The 12,746-nt window shown below is 39.6% G+C and overlaps 1 protein-coding gene across 4 annotated transcripts in view; it reads left to right on the plus strand.

The window, feature by feature from the left end:
- CSGALNACT1 (chondroitin sulfate N-acetylgalactosaminyltransferase 1) overlaps positions 1–12,746 on the plus strand; it is a 77,199-nt gene that overhangs the window by 3,833 nt on the left and 60,620 nt on the right. For 2 of the 4 annotated variants that reach the window (XM_068941167.1, XM_068941168.1), the window contains exons 1-2: positions 1,226–1,331; positions 1,653–1,721. The gene's annotated coding sequence lies outside the window, so the exon portion shown is untranslated. Of the gene's footprint in view, positions 1–302; positions 476–547; positions 1,172–1,225; positions 1,332–1,652; positions 1,722–9,080; positions 9,371–10,910; positions 11,011–12,746 lie in introns of those variants that run through there. The other 2 variants (XM_068941165.1, XM_068941166.1) reach the window with 2 other exon arrangements.

Consider the following 12,746-nt stretch of genomic DNA (forward strand, 5'->3'; position numbering starts at 1 on the left):
TTTACTTAAAAACATATTCTGCCACATAGGAAAACACTTTTTCAAGGATAATCTAGTTTTTATTTGAGAGAGTCATCCTAGATTGCCTCAGAATGCAGTTCAACCGGCCAAGTAGAGGCACTTGGATGAGAGCAGGTTGAATTGTGCTCTGAGTGCCTTTGCTTAGATCTCTCTTGCTTGTAAGAGGGATGCAGGGTCATTTCCTCGTGTAGAGAGCTGTTTAGTAATTCCCCATATTTGGTGATGAATGTGGTTTTATTCACTTCTAACCAGGCTGCTCAGTTTCCTTGTTCTCTTCACAGTAAATACAGTGCTTGCTTCAGTCTGTGATGATGTCTTCTGTCGTGTAGCGGTTGCTCCCAGGAGACCTGGTTAACTCATCTCTACTTGTAGCCACAGACTGACAGCCATCCAAGCTCTCTGCAGTAAACACAAAGCGAATTAGCAGCATGTGTCTACTGATTTCCTTTAATCGGTAAGTGCTGCTCAGGCTGCAATGTCCTGATGGAATCTAGATGGAATTACATTAGAGACTTCCTCTGTAAGTACACTGTCTTTCAAAATTACTTTCTAACAGCACGCTGAACGATGTAAACATAGAGTAGGGTTTTAACAGACAGTCGGTCATCAACAGCATCCTATTCTTAAACTCAGGTAATGATCACCAGTTGGAATATGTCTGTATTTCCCCAAAGAACATGCATTTTTCAATGCCAGTATGTATATGTGTGTAATTACCCTCATCGTGTGCAGCAAAACCAGTTGAACAGCATGTTTATAGAAACTGTCCTTCAGAGCAATTGCCTCTCCAAGGAGCATAGCTCATGTAAGAGGAGTGGGACTGTCTCCAGCCAGCCCTGGGAGACGATGCTGAGAGCATATTGAAAAGCTGTCTTCAGCAAAAGCTTGCCAGTTTAACAACTCTGTTCACTGTTCCTATTGCACAGTGGGCTCTTTGACGCAACAGAAAGAGCTGCCTTTTTTTTTTTTTTTTTTTTTTTTTTGCTTCCTCTTAAATCTGCCTGGCCAATTTAAAGCTTGTGGATATGTTTTCCCCCTCGGGGAGCGCTTATGTGAGGATTTTCTTTTTTAACGGTTTGTTCCGTGAAACCATTTTTTTATTGTTTGCTGTTAGAAAATGTTGGAGCTGAACACAAGGCTTTCATTGCAGGTCAGTGGATGAACTCTTGACCAAAGCATTTAACATTCAAGTGTAGCTTTAGAAAGCACTGTAGTTTGGGAGGAAAAAGCAAGTTAGTGAGGCTGTATCATTTGAGCCCATGTGTGCCTCACTACTGGATTAGGAATCTTTTCAGATCTTCAGTGACTGAGTGAGTTCTGCACAGATGAATTTGCCATCTTTATTTTGTAGACAAATTAATATTTTATTGAAAACAATGAGGTGACATCACATTTCTGTCTATATTATTTAGTTCCTGAATGTATACACTGCCTCAACATGTAATAAGCCTTACTGGGAATTTTAAATACAAAGTTTTTCCTCCGCTTTATTTTGAAAGGATTGTCTTTTTGAGTTACTTTTTTTTTTTTTTTTAAATTCTTTTCAACACATTTAATGGAAAACATGTTACTCCTGGGCATATGCTATCTGCAGGGAAGGTAGTTATTTGTTATTTTGTTTTTCTTCTTAGATTTCTATAAAGAAAACTAAGAAAGGATGCAGGCATATTGTTAATGTCTCTCTTCAAGCTGTATTTGAGGTAAGACAATCTTCTTTTTCTATCTCAGAAAGTAGTATATGAAGTAGATTCAGTATTTCTTTCATGTGTATTTACTGAGATTATCCTGTTGCTATTTATTTCTTTTTTTCCTCCCTGATTATAAAACATGAATATTTGTCACAAAACTGTTCCTTGTCTATACACCACTTAAAATCCTGTATTTTTATTTCAACAACATCTGCATCTGCAGATCTGCGTGTTTCTATTTGCTAGTGTACCCTAGATTGGGAGAATGCTTGAAAATAATGACAGAATTTTTTGTAATTGGTTTGGTTTTCTCCTCTGTTATGCTCATATTAAGTGCGTGGTTTCCTTGCCCTGGGTACGGAATTCTTATGCAAACTTTGTAAAACTGAGTTACAAATTATTTCCACTGTGAATCACTTTCCTTGTAAGATGACTCTTTTGGTAATGTTTAAGTTAATTGTTTTCGAACATATACACTGCATTTCTGCTGTATTGTTTTTTAATAGTACTCAAAAATAAAAGAAAATCATCTAGAAAAATAGTTATTCCTATCAGGCTGCTTATTTCCTTCTCCACTTAATGCCTTAGTTATAAGAAGTGTATAGCTTTCCAAGCTATTGAGTCATTATTTATGAGGATCGGTTCAGCTGAAAGGTGCAACATTGCCCATACACAACTGTGCTGAAGATGGAATCTGTGTGGGATACCACTGTTAGTGGCTTATGATTATTGTCTGGGTAATTAGAAAATTACGTGTTTTGTTTCTTTCTTTTTCAAGTAATTTAAGATGTTGAGATTCCAGGAAGATGGATTTTTCTTCTACCACTTTCTGTAGCAAGATTCCCATTTTTATAACTCAAGATTTTGACAGATGCCTTCTGTCATTTTCTCACTATTTAAATCAATCCCTCTGAATCTTTGTGGCCTCTCTTACAAGGGGAAGTTTGTTTTAAGGCAGGCCTGCTGTACTGCAGATCCAGAAACCTTTTTAATTTAGGAAATCATTCTGAATCTTTCTTGTTTGATTCTCCACATCTCTGAAACAATTTGCTATTTGAATTCTAAATGGTGTTGAGTCCACTCAAGAGATCTGTCTTTCAATGTTTAGTCAAGAGGGTGTTTTTTTTTGTTTAGGATGTGTTAGTTTTGTAACTCTACCCCATATCCCTACTTTTTAAGCTTATAGAGTAAAACTTTTACTCCTGTAAGTATTTATAATGCGCTCGCATGAATAAATTCATTAAAAGATGGTTTTAAAACATTGAAGCTTAACTTTCTTTAATTGACATCACACCAAGTCTTCTTAGCGTTTTCTGACATCTGTGTTGGGGAGTTAAAAATCCATATCCTGTCAAAGTGCAAACACATAACTCATGCCTGCAACCTGTACTCCACTGTCAAAAAAAGAAGGAAAAAAAAAAAAAGGCTTGTTCGCTACCACAGAAATTATCTCAACTTGAATTTGCCATAAAAATCTAAAAGTGAAGCAGTATATTAAGCTAATATCGTGACAACACATTTTCTGAAATGTATTTTCAACAAATGATGTATCATCTCTTACCCATCATTCCTGGCAGAGGGTGTATTAAGCTGTGTTCCTTTCCTTCTGCTCTCTAGTTTGAGGTAGTCAGTCCTGCTTCTCAAAGGAGATCTTCTAAGTAACATTGGTAACCTGACATTTCTGCTGGCATGATTTTGTCGGAGAACATGAATGGGCAAGGTGCATAAATAATGCAGGCCTTCCAAAGCTCGCCTTGGTGTATTCCTTGGGACCTTTGGGATTGGAGCGTTCACTGCGATATGTTGCTCATTTCCAGACTTCTTGCTTACCAATGATCTCTGGGAGGTATTTCTGTTTCCCCTGATTTTTATGGTGCCAGCTTTCTATCTGGCCACTACAGCAGAGATTGTGGCTTGCTTTATTTCTCCTTGAATGCAGTGAACAGTGTCAGTTAATTTTCATTACCCTAGTTACCTTGTTTATGCATTTTCCATGCCCTTAGTAAGGAAAGGCTAGCTGTTGTCTAGCTACCCTAAATCAGGCATAACTGAAGCCTGATTAAGAGTGAATACAGTAAGAGAATTTCATACAGTAAGAGTTATTCATAATAACTAAAGTAGACAGCACACTTAGAAACATCTGTGGAAGATATACATGAAGAATTGAAAGGGAAATACCCTTTTTTTTTTTTTTTTTTTAAATACCTAGCTTATATTAGAAAGGTTTCTTTGCCCTATCCCACTGGTTTGATCCCCTTCTGGTAAGAAGCAGCAGCAGCTTGTTTGCACGTAGCTTGCACTTCAGGTTGCATCTCTTGGAAAGAAACTGTTCATGTGCCTCCATGAGGTACTGCTCTGATGAGAGAAAGCTTCATCAAAGCACATCTTTCAGAGCATACCTTGGGTCCTTTTTGATTCTTGAAGAACCTCTCATTTCTTATAGGCAATCTCCTTTTCAGTGTTTTTCAGACAGTGCAGTTGTAGTCTTTCATCCCAAAACCCATCTTGTTCCTATCTTACCCAGGGCAAGGTCTCACCATTGTATTTAATTATTTCATGTTCTTTGACGTAGAAATATCTCTTTAATAGTATACGTGTCACCTTCTGTACTTGACTGGCTAGTTTCCCTCACCTCTCTTTGGGACACGTGTTTCAATGAAAAATGTCTTTCAGGTTGGGCCTTATTCTGTACCAAAGAACACGCTAACATAATGTTGTACAGAACTCTGGCTTTTGCCTGACACCAAAAGCAATGACAACTCACAGTGAGTAGGAGTGACTGGTCCCTAAGCGTGATCACTGGGCATAGCTATGAGGTCATGTAGTCTGTGTACTTTGATCTTTAAAGAAGTTGTACTCTGATGCTATAAAGGTAGAAACCTCACTCCCTTAACACAGGTCTGATGGGGAAGGCCAACCTTGTAGGGTCTGAAGCAAAAAGATATGGCTGGACCCAAGTGTACTGCATGGCTGATCCCAAATGGTGATCAGCTAGACCTGGTTAAGATTTTCTCGTTAGGGCTTTGGTTCTGGTTGTTCAGTGTTGCAGTATGAAAAAGTTGTCAGTGCTTATTTTCAAACAAAGCCTGTAATCACCTCTTCTGAAGATGGGGCATTTCTTCCATCACAGGGCAAAACGCTTGTCTTGGAGAAAATAGAGCTGTCCCTCCCAGCAGGGTGGTCAAACAGCAGCTGCTCTGGAATGAATGGTATAAGCTAGGTTGCCATATTTAGCTTGAGAGGGAAGGTCATGTAGGGGAAGTGCAGAAAGGATACATTCTGGGAAATAGTATAGCTAGGGACACATGAGATAGAAGGCTGGTGAACAGAAGACAGTGCAGAGCTGTGTGTTACTGTAAAGGGTAGACCTACTGAAGGAGGTGACAGGATAGAAGACTTGTAGGACATGGAAACTGAAGAGTTTGAGCAGCAAAGGTTATACATAAAAGCATCTGAGGGATACCTGGCAAATTGCTTTCCCCTTAACTGTGCAGGGTGCAAATATTTGATTTGCACCCTATTTGATTGTTTGCCTCATCATGTGTGCATTCATGACCGACTGTGCAACTGCAGTCTCCATCAGGGCCTCTTAGCACCGTTATAATATTACTGCACCGTTATAATATTGCTAATAAGGAGTTATGTCTGAAGTCGTGTCTTGGTCAAGAATAAAGACTTTGATAAAAATAAAGTACGCTGAATGTCTCCCACAGCCTCCAGGGAGCTTGAACAGCTCCACGGCGGTTGCCAGCATCTGCTTCAAGAAATGCCATGAGCTTGTTAATCGAACTGAAAGTACTTTATTCCTTTTGTACCTTAGCTGCAGCAAAGCATCGAAAGGTAGGGCATTAGTAACAGTTTTCCACTCTGAGGTGTGTTAACTATTCATTCAGGCCACAGCCATAGATAGTAACTGGTCGAGGGGGCAGCGAACCTTTCTTGTTTCTCATCTTCACTGGGAAACACAGGCATGGCAGCCTGTTCTTCCAGGCACTGTGCTTGGAATTCTTGATTGTGATATTCTTCATATGGACTCCTGCTGACAAGTCTCCAATGACAGGTGGGCATCAGAGAAATTAATGATGAGGCTGTAAAGGCTTTGTTGGCCTGTCTTGCTTTTTTTCCAGAAGTACTAATTTTGAGTCTGGGCTTTGAAGGGTCAGCAGTGCAACCACTTTTAACTATGTTTAGCTACATGACTGACAAAAAGCGTTGTGAGCTATTTACGTTTCCTCCATAGAACGTCAAAAGAAAGCCCAAACCACATATCTTCTTCCCTTCACTAGAACCTAAAGAAGAAATGTAATACGCTGTTCTGCAAAGTTAGTGTTTCTTTCCCTCCTACGTTCCATGTTGTACTGAGAACAATAGCTGTTTTTTTTTAAAGACAGTAACTTTGCTGCTTTTCAGAATCAGAACAGTTACAGTTCTGGATTCTGTTCTTTTTTGGTTCATCAACAGATTTATGTATTTTAGCCTAGATAGTAATATGCTAACACTTTGTTCCATGCCAAGCACCATCAAAGCCAGTAGGAGCGTTGCTGAGAGTACATTACCATCACACATCATTCAGATCTTCAAAGTTTGCCCTAAACTCTGCAAAGTTACAGTTCTGCGGTCCCCTCGATCACACTGTTGTTGAAACCAGCTTGCCGTTCTGCCAGCTTAGTTGGTGGCCTGCTCCCAGCCCAAGAGAAAGAGCTTGCAAAGGTGGCGCTATGAATGCGGCAGGAACAACTGGATTGTATGAAGTAACTCAGGCATCCAAGTAAGCTCATTTTCCCTGATGATGTCTGTGAGCTAGACTGGGCAAGACCTAGCAAAGAAGGTATGGACGGAACAGTAGAAAAAACTTTGCAGGAAGTTTTCGCCTTAGAAGAGATAATAGCTTTCATTTCTGTGTCTGTTCCTGTGAGGAAGTGGGCTACCTCACCTTTAAAATGAATAGGCATAGTCTTTGTGTTTTATTGTCTTGATAGCAGGGAAACATAAACCAGCCGCTTGGACAGGTGCATCACCTGCCTATTCAGAAATGAAAGAAAGCAAAGAAGCGTTTAAAAACTCTACTGAAGTGAAATCATTGGGGAAGAAAGAATTTTCTTCCTTTTTCCTCTCCATTGTGTGACTCAAAGTGGTACTGCAAATTACTGGCAAGAAGACATGGAACAATATGCACTGCAGCAATCTTGGAACAGTGTGCAAAGACCCCTGGGAATTGTTTCTGCTGGAGAGGGCTGAAGCAGCAAGAGGCTTCTGGCTTGCTATTTCTAAGAGACTTTTTTTTTTTTTTTTTTAAGCTAAGGCTATAAATAGTTGACAGATCTTAAGTCTTCCTCTCCAGTATGAGAAATTGGACCAAGACTTATCTAGCCCACAGCCAGATCTCAGTAATAATTAGCTGTTTATAGTGCTTTTCAGCTTTTGATGCAGTTCTCTAGCATTCCTGTTTTATGTGTAGTGAAATGATTTACCAGGGGCCTGTCCAGCAGGCCAGTGGCAGAACCAGGACTTGTTTCCTACATTTCGTCTCAGAGCTCTGCCTACTAGATTATATGCTATTGTATAGCCGTATTTAGGAATTAAAATAGCTTGATTTTTCAAAGCTGTTGAGCCGTTTGTAGCTCTGCCTGGTTTGGACAGAATCTAATAAGTGGTCACTGCTTTGGAAAGTATGGTCGATTAAGAGCTATGGGGTAAAATACTCAAACCACAGGAGCGGTTGAATATCGAAAGGGCTCCCAGACATATGCACTAAAGCAGACAGCTTCAGTGGCTTTCAGATGTTGCTCTGCGCAGCTGCTTGTCATCAGTTTGTGCTTTTACTCGCATCTTGTGCTGGGATGTGAATTGTGAAAAGTGAGGAGAAGTTGTCTCCTGTACTGTCATCCCTACTACCAGTATGATAGTTTCACTGCATCTGGGAGGGCCTCTGAGGCAGAGCATGAAGGATTGTTCAGTTTTGAAAATGCAATTTTGGTCCTTATATAATTTAAGACTCTTTTGAACGTTTTTCCCTATGAATTTACTTCAGAGAAGACATCTGTGAAACTGATCACACATAATTAGATGATGATTCGCGTGCATGAGATCAGTGGTAATCACTCAGGGTCAGAACAAAGGAGCTTCCGGTTGTGAAGGATGCATTGTGTGTGTTTTTAGTTTTATCTTTTTTTAAATCAGTCTTCTGAACCTCTGATCGGGCTGTTAGATTTCAACTTGTCCAGTCCAGAGAATGTTGTCCTTCATCTCTGTTTGGGATCTTGGCCTTCATGTATCCGACAGCTGAAGTTCTCCTTGACGTTTAGGATGAAAGCATTAGTACCGACGTCCTTAGTAGTGGGAAACTTTAGGAGTTGTACTGATTTGAAAAGGCAGAGCTTTACCCTGGAATATAAAACGTTTTTTTCCCCCATGCACGCTTTCAATGCGGAGCAGGTACCTAAGAAAACCAGTTCTTTTCAGTTTGGCTATTCTGAAGATAGATGTAACAGCTTTGAAACACCCTTTTTTTCAGGAAACTATTATTTTATTTGCAAGAAGGTGACACCTCTTACCTTCAGGGAAGGGATTTTTAAATTAACTTTTGGAAAACTTGTATAAAGCTATTGGTAAGATACAGTACGATTGACTGAACAATACACAAGACAAGAATACACAGTAAGATTGTGTATTCTGAAACAAGTTATCTACACTTGTTTTCCCTCATCAAATAGCTATTAGATAAAAAACATTTCTGAAGAGAATATATAACACATCAGAACATTGAGTCAAATTGTAGCAAATTAAAACTCACAGAAATATTTTTGATTAATGCATTTATTATGAAAGCAGTGGTTATTAGCTTAGAAGGCTATGTGGAGATGTGTTTGAGTTACAGCAATAGAAAAGAGCCTAAAAAAAAGTTACTTATCTTCCAGTTTGCATGGCAGTGGGAAGTGGTAGTATGAGATAAACGGCGGTGGTGGGATCCTAAAGTTTTCTCACGCTTAACTGAACCGAGTATATGTATTTATGAATGAATTAATAAACTATTCCACAAATATCCCGGGTTTCTCTGAAAATTATTCAGGAAATGAAAAGCGCTTATGTAATGTTAAAGGAATGAAAGGAAAATTTCTTAGTAGCAGAGAATGGAAAATAATGTTTCACTCTAAAATCCTCAAGAGCTAACTTTACCAAGAAACGTGTTCATTTTAATTGTACGGCATCAGCTATGAAGGCTTGTTTTGAGAACGTATCTTGGAACCCTGTAAGAGTATTATCATGAGACAGTGACCTTAATTTTTAGATGCAGCCAAAAAGCAGTTTAGAACCATGCGTGTACATTTGCATTTGTCCAAATATAGCTTTAATTTACTTTTCCTCCTTTAGTTCTTGATCTGCCCGTTGCTACGAGAGCCAGGTAGAAGAAACTGAAGAAGGTTGCTGTAACATCCCTTGTTTGCCAGTAATTCCAGGGAGCAATGTATGTGCCAAGAATGCCGGAGCTATATGAGATGCCTGAATGTGCACTGTATTCCAGCTGCAGGGAGTATGTGTGAAGCAGACCAGTTCTGTTTCACTAGAAGCACCTCTTACACTGGGATGATTCTTGGTTAGCACAGGTGGACTAGTGAGCCACATCCAAGGAACGTGCAGGGTGTTACAGAGATTTAAGGGAGGTATGTAACAGATTTTTCCAGATTACTGTATGTACGTAATTTTCTTATCCTCTTTGCAAGTTGTTTGCTTGAGTTGGTGAAAGCAGGCTCATCCAGTGGTAAAGTTTTTTGGTTTTTTAGGGTGGCTATGCATTTCTTACACACTGATTAGAATCCTTTTGTCTTTGAACTATTAAAAAGATCAGCATTTCTCTGTCCAAGTCAAAGAAATTTGACTGGAAACTGCTTAGTAATCTGTTATAATCCTATTAAACCTCAACAGCAAAGGAGATACAAAGGTCTAGATTACAGTTAGGAGTTAGAGTCTAATGGGTTCTTAGTTTCACCTCTTTTTGAGGATGACAGTCTGTAAGAACTTTTGAAAAGGTTTCTGCTTTTCTGCTGAACCCCTCTGGGATTTTAGTGAAGTAACCCTTATTTGTTCGTAACTCTTAACCCTGATACCAAGGGTTTTGCATTTGTTTGGTATAACACTATAATTCTACTTTCAGGCAAAGCCAGGATATCCTTTATATGGACCACATATTCCTCCTTTGTATTGGTCTAGGATTTCCAATTATTTCCATATTCATTGAGCTCTGTAACTACACAGCCAATCGAAACAGGCAGGCTGCTCAATGTCTTTTCCACCGCAGGAGTAATTTAATCAGGGAGCGCCTGCATTATTTTCTCAGAGAGCGGAGCTGTGCATGCCAGGTAATCTGCAACAGGATCTAGCATCTTGAATAAAAAGGTTTAGACATTTCGTGCCATTTTCTGCTTCTGCAGCTTGTAGTGCAGCTAACGGTATGGTCTTGATGTCTTTTCTAATATGCATGTTTCAAATATAATCACTTAGAGGAGATTTAGAAGGGAGGATGGATAAGTTATGGGACTGTATATACAGCATATGAGACTGAGTTTTAAAGCTGCGGGGTCCTGCACTCCAGCTGAGATAACCTAATCACTGTGGTATTTGCTTTACTGAGGTGCTGGTACTCATAGAGGAGTCTGTTTCTTTAACTTTGACTCCTTTGACTAGGAGTTCCATCCTAGAGTTAAAAAAAAAAAAAAAAAATCTTTCTGACAGAAGTTTGATAGTGGTACGTTCCCAGAGAAATTTGTCAGCTTTTATAAAACAGCAAGGAAGATAATTGGAGGTCAGGGGGAAATCTTCCTGGTGTCCTCACAGCCATTTTAATCTTCATTTTGATTGACTAATATGCTCTGTTTCAGGCAACCAGGGAGAGGACAGGTGGGTCTTTGCTTTCATGGGGAACCTGAGGTCCAGGAGAATTTCCATCTGTTGGGAAGAGCTAACTGGGTCCTCTTGCAGGCTTGGCAAGATAGAAGTCCCTTGCTCTCAAGGGGTGTCCAAGGGAAGTGCAAGCTCTTTTTCAGGGTGACTATAGGAAGAGAGAAGGTCGGGGTGGGACAGGTCACAAAGTCCTGGTATGTTAAGTCACTGTGCTGTGCTCCTTTCTTTCTGCTGGGCACTATTATTTAGGTAAACATAAGCTTGAGGTGACAACTGTATTTTTCTGTTGAATCTTTGGTCCAGATTCTCCGCTGGTGGGAACTGATTTTATGCTGGTGGAATTGTCCTCTGTCAGCTGAGCATCAAGCCAGCGAGGAGGGCCCCTGCAAAACTTTCCTCCTCAGTAAGACTTTCCTACTTCTTGTAACAGTTTTGTTTTCACCTTTATTTTTCTTTCCAAAAAAATGTCATGAATTCTGAGAAACTAGAGGCAGGCTGTGGCCACAGTTCCTCTCATGTACCATGTATGTACCATCATTAAGGTTTTTGTGATATAATAATCTGACTAATAAAGAAATCTAACTGCCATTTGAATCTGACTTTCAGTGGCATATTAAAAGCTTTCATGCCAGTTTAGGCCTCTCTACTTTCTTGTTCTCTCACTACAGCTGTCATGGGCAAAGCCAGTCTTGGTGCCTTTTTTTCTCATTCATATCTGAAGTAGGCTTTCTGTGATTTGTCATCATATCTGTGATAAAGTACTTGGTGGGGAGGGGAAAAATCCCTCTGCAGGGTTCTAATATTTGACACTGATTTTGGAGAAGTAATATTCCTCACATAAATAATAATGCTAATTCTTACACAGCTAGGGTTGAATTTGTATTGTCAGATTTCAGTTGGCTTTAAGTTCAGTGTCTAGTTTAAGTTACTTGACTGGGTTTCCATGATAGTGAAGAGAAGAACCTGCAGAGAATGATTTCATCCTGTATACATATCCCACTTCTGATTTCTTTCAGCATCCTGTCTGAAAGCATAACAACAGTGGATGCTATCATTATTGTCTCTGCTACAGTTGGAAATATCAAGGCACTGAGAGGGAGAATGACTTGCACAAGGTCGTCATTAGATACTGCCTCAGGCTTGTAACGGGAAGGAGAATTTGTTTGCGTACACTGGTATTCAGTCCTGTAACATAATCACATATTTACCTCTCATCTACCAATTGATCGAAGCTGTCTTCCAGACCAGTTTACAGACCTTTTTGCCCTGGAAAGAGGTGGGAACCTGCACATGGTAACCCAGAAAGATCAGTAGTGTTTTGGAAAGGCTCTGAGACGCTGCACTTCAGTCACTCCAACGCAGTGAGCGAGCTTTTTCTGTTTCTTATGATGTCCTTTTGTATTTACTCACAGACGTAAGGCTTGTTTCAAGAGGGGTTTATTTCCAAGTGAGAGAGACTGTAGTGTAACCTTTGCTCCTAAGCTTAGGGTATGTACTTTCTACTTAATTTTAGGTCTCTGCCTGAACCAATTAGCATAGTCAGTAGTAGCTCAAGGCAAGCATTTCAGATCTCTTCAGACTGAATCAACAAAACATTGAATGTTTTTGATCTGAAGTGAGAAAAGCAATTTATCTGTTTCCCCCCCCCTCCTTCTGTTGCATGGGACAGTTTCCTTTAAGTTATACCTTTTTGCTGGCTAAATATTTAACTATTTTCCTCAGCACACTCTGTCCTTTTTCTTAATTTTGATTTTGTTATTTGATCCAGATTAAAATGAACCTTTCACTTTGGCCATTCAGTGTGTTTCAAGACAGACGGGAGGAATTTCAAAGTTGCACTATTGGTTTTCAGATCAGAAAGAAGCTAGGACGTGGTAACTTTTCAGTAGAGAATGTTTGTCAGAATTCATAGAGGAGTAAAAGGCCTATGACTCCATGATGTGCTGCTGAAGGGACCCTTCATAAATACGTATTAAAAAAAAAAAAGTCTGGAATGACAAGACTTGGGGTAGTACTATGTTGCCATATCCCTTTCCCACGCTCCTATTCAGCTGTTCTGTGATTTTCCTTTGAGAAGATAATCTTTTATTCCTACACCCCCGGCACATTTGGTGTTGTTGCTGATGTAAATAGTCACCT

This window comes from Struthio camelus, chromosome 4 (genome assembly GCF_040807025.1).
Source record: "Struthio camelus isolate bStrCam1 chromosome 4, bStrCam1.hap1, whole genome shotgun sequence".
In the NCBI taxonomy this organism is placed as follows: Eukaryota; Metazoa; Chordata; class Aves; order Struthioniformes; family Struthionidae; genus Struthio; species Struthio camelus.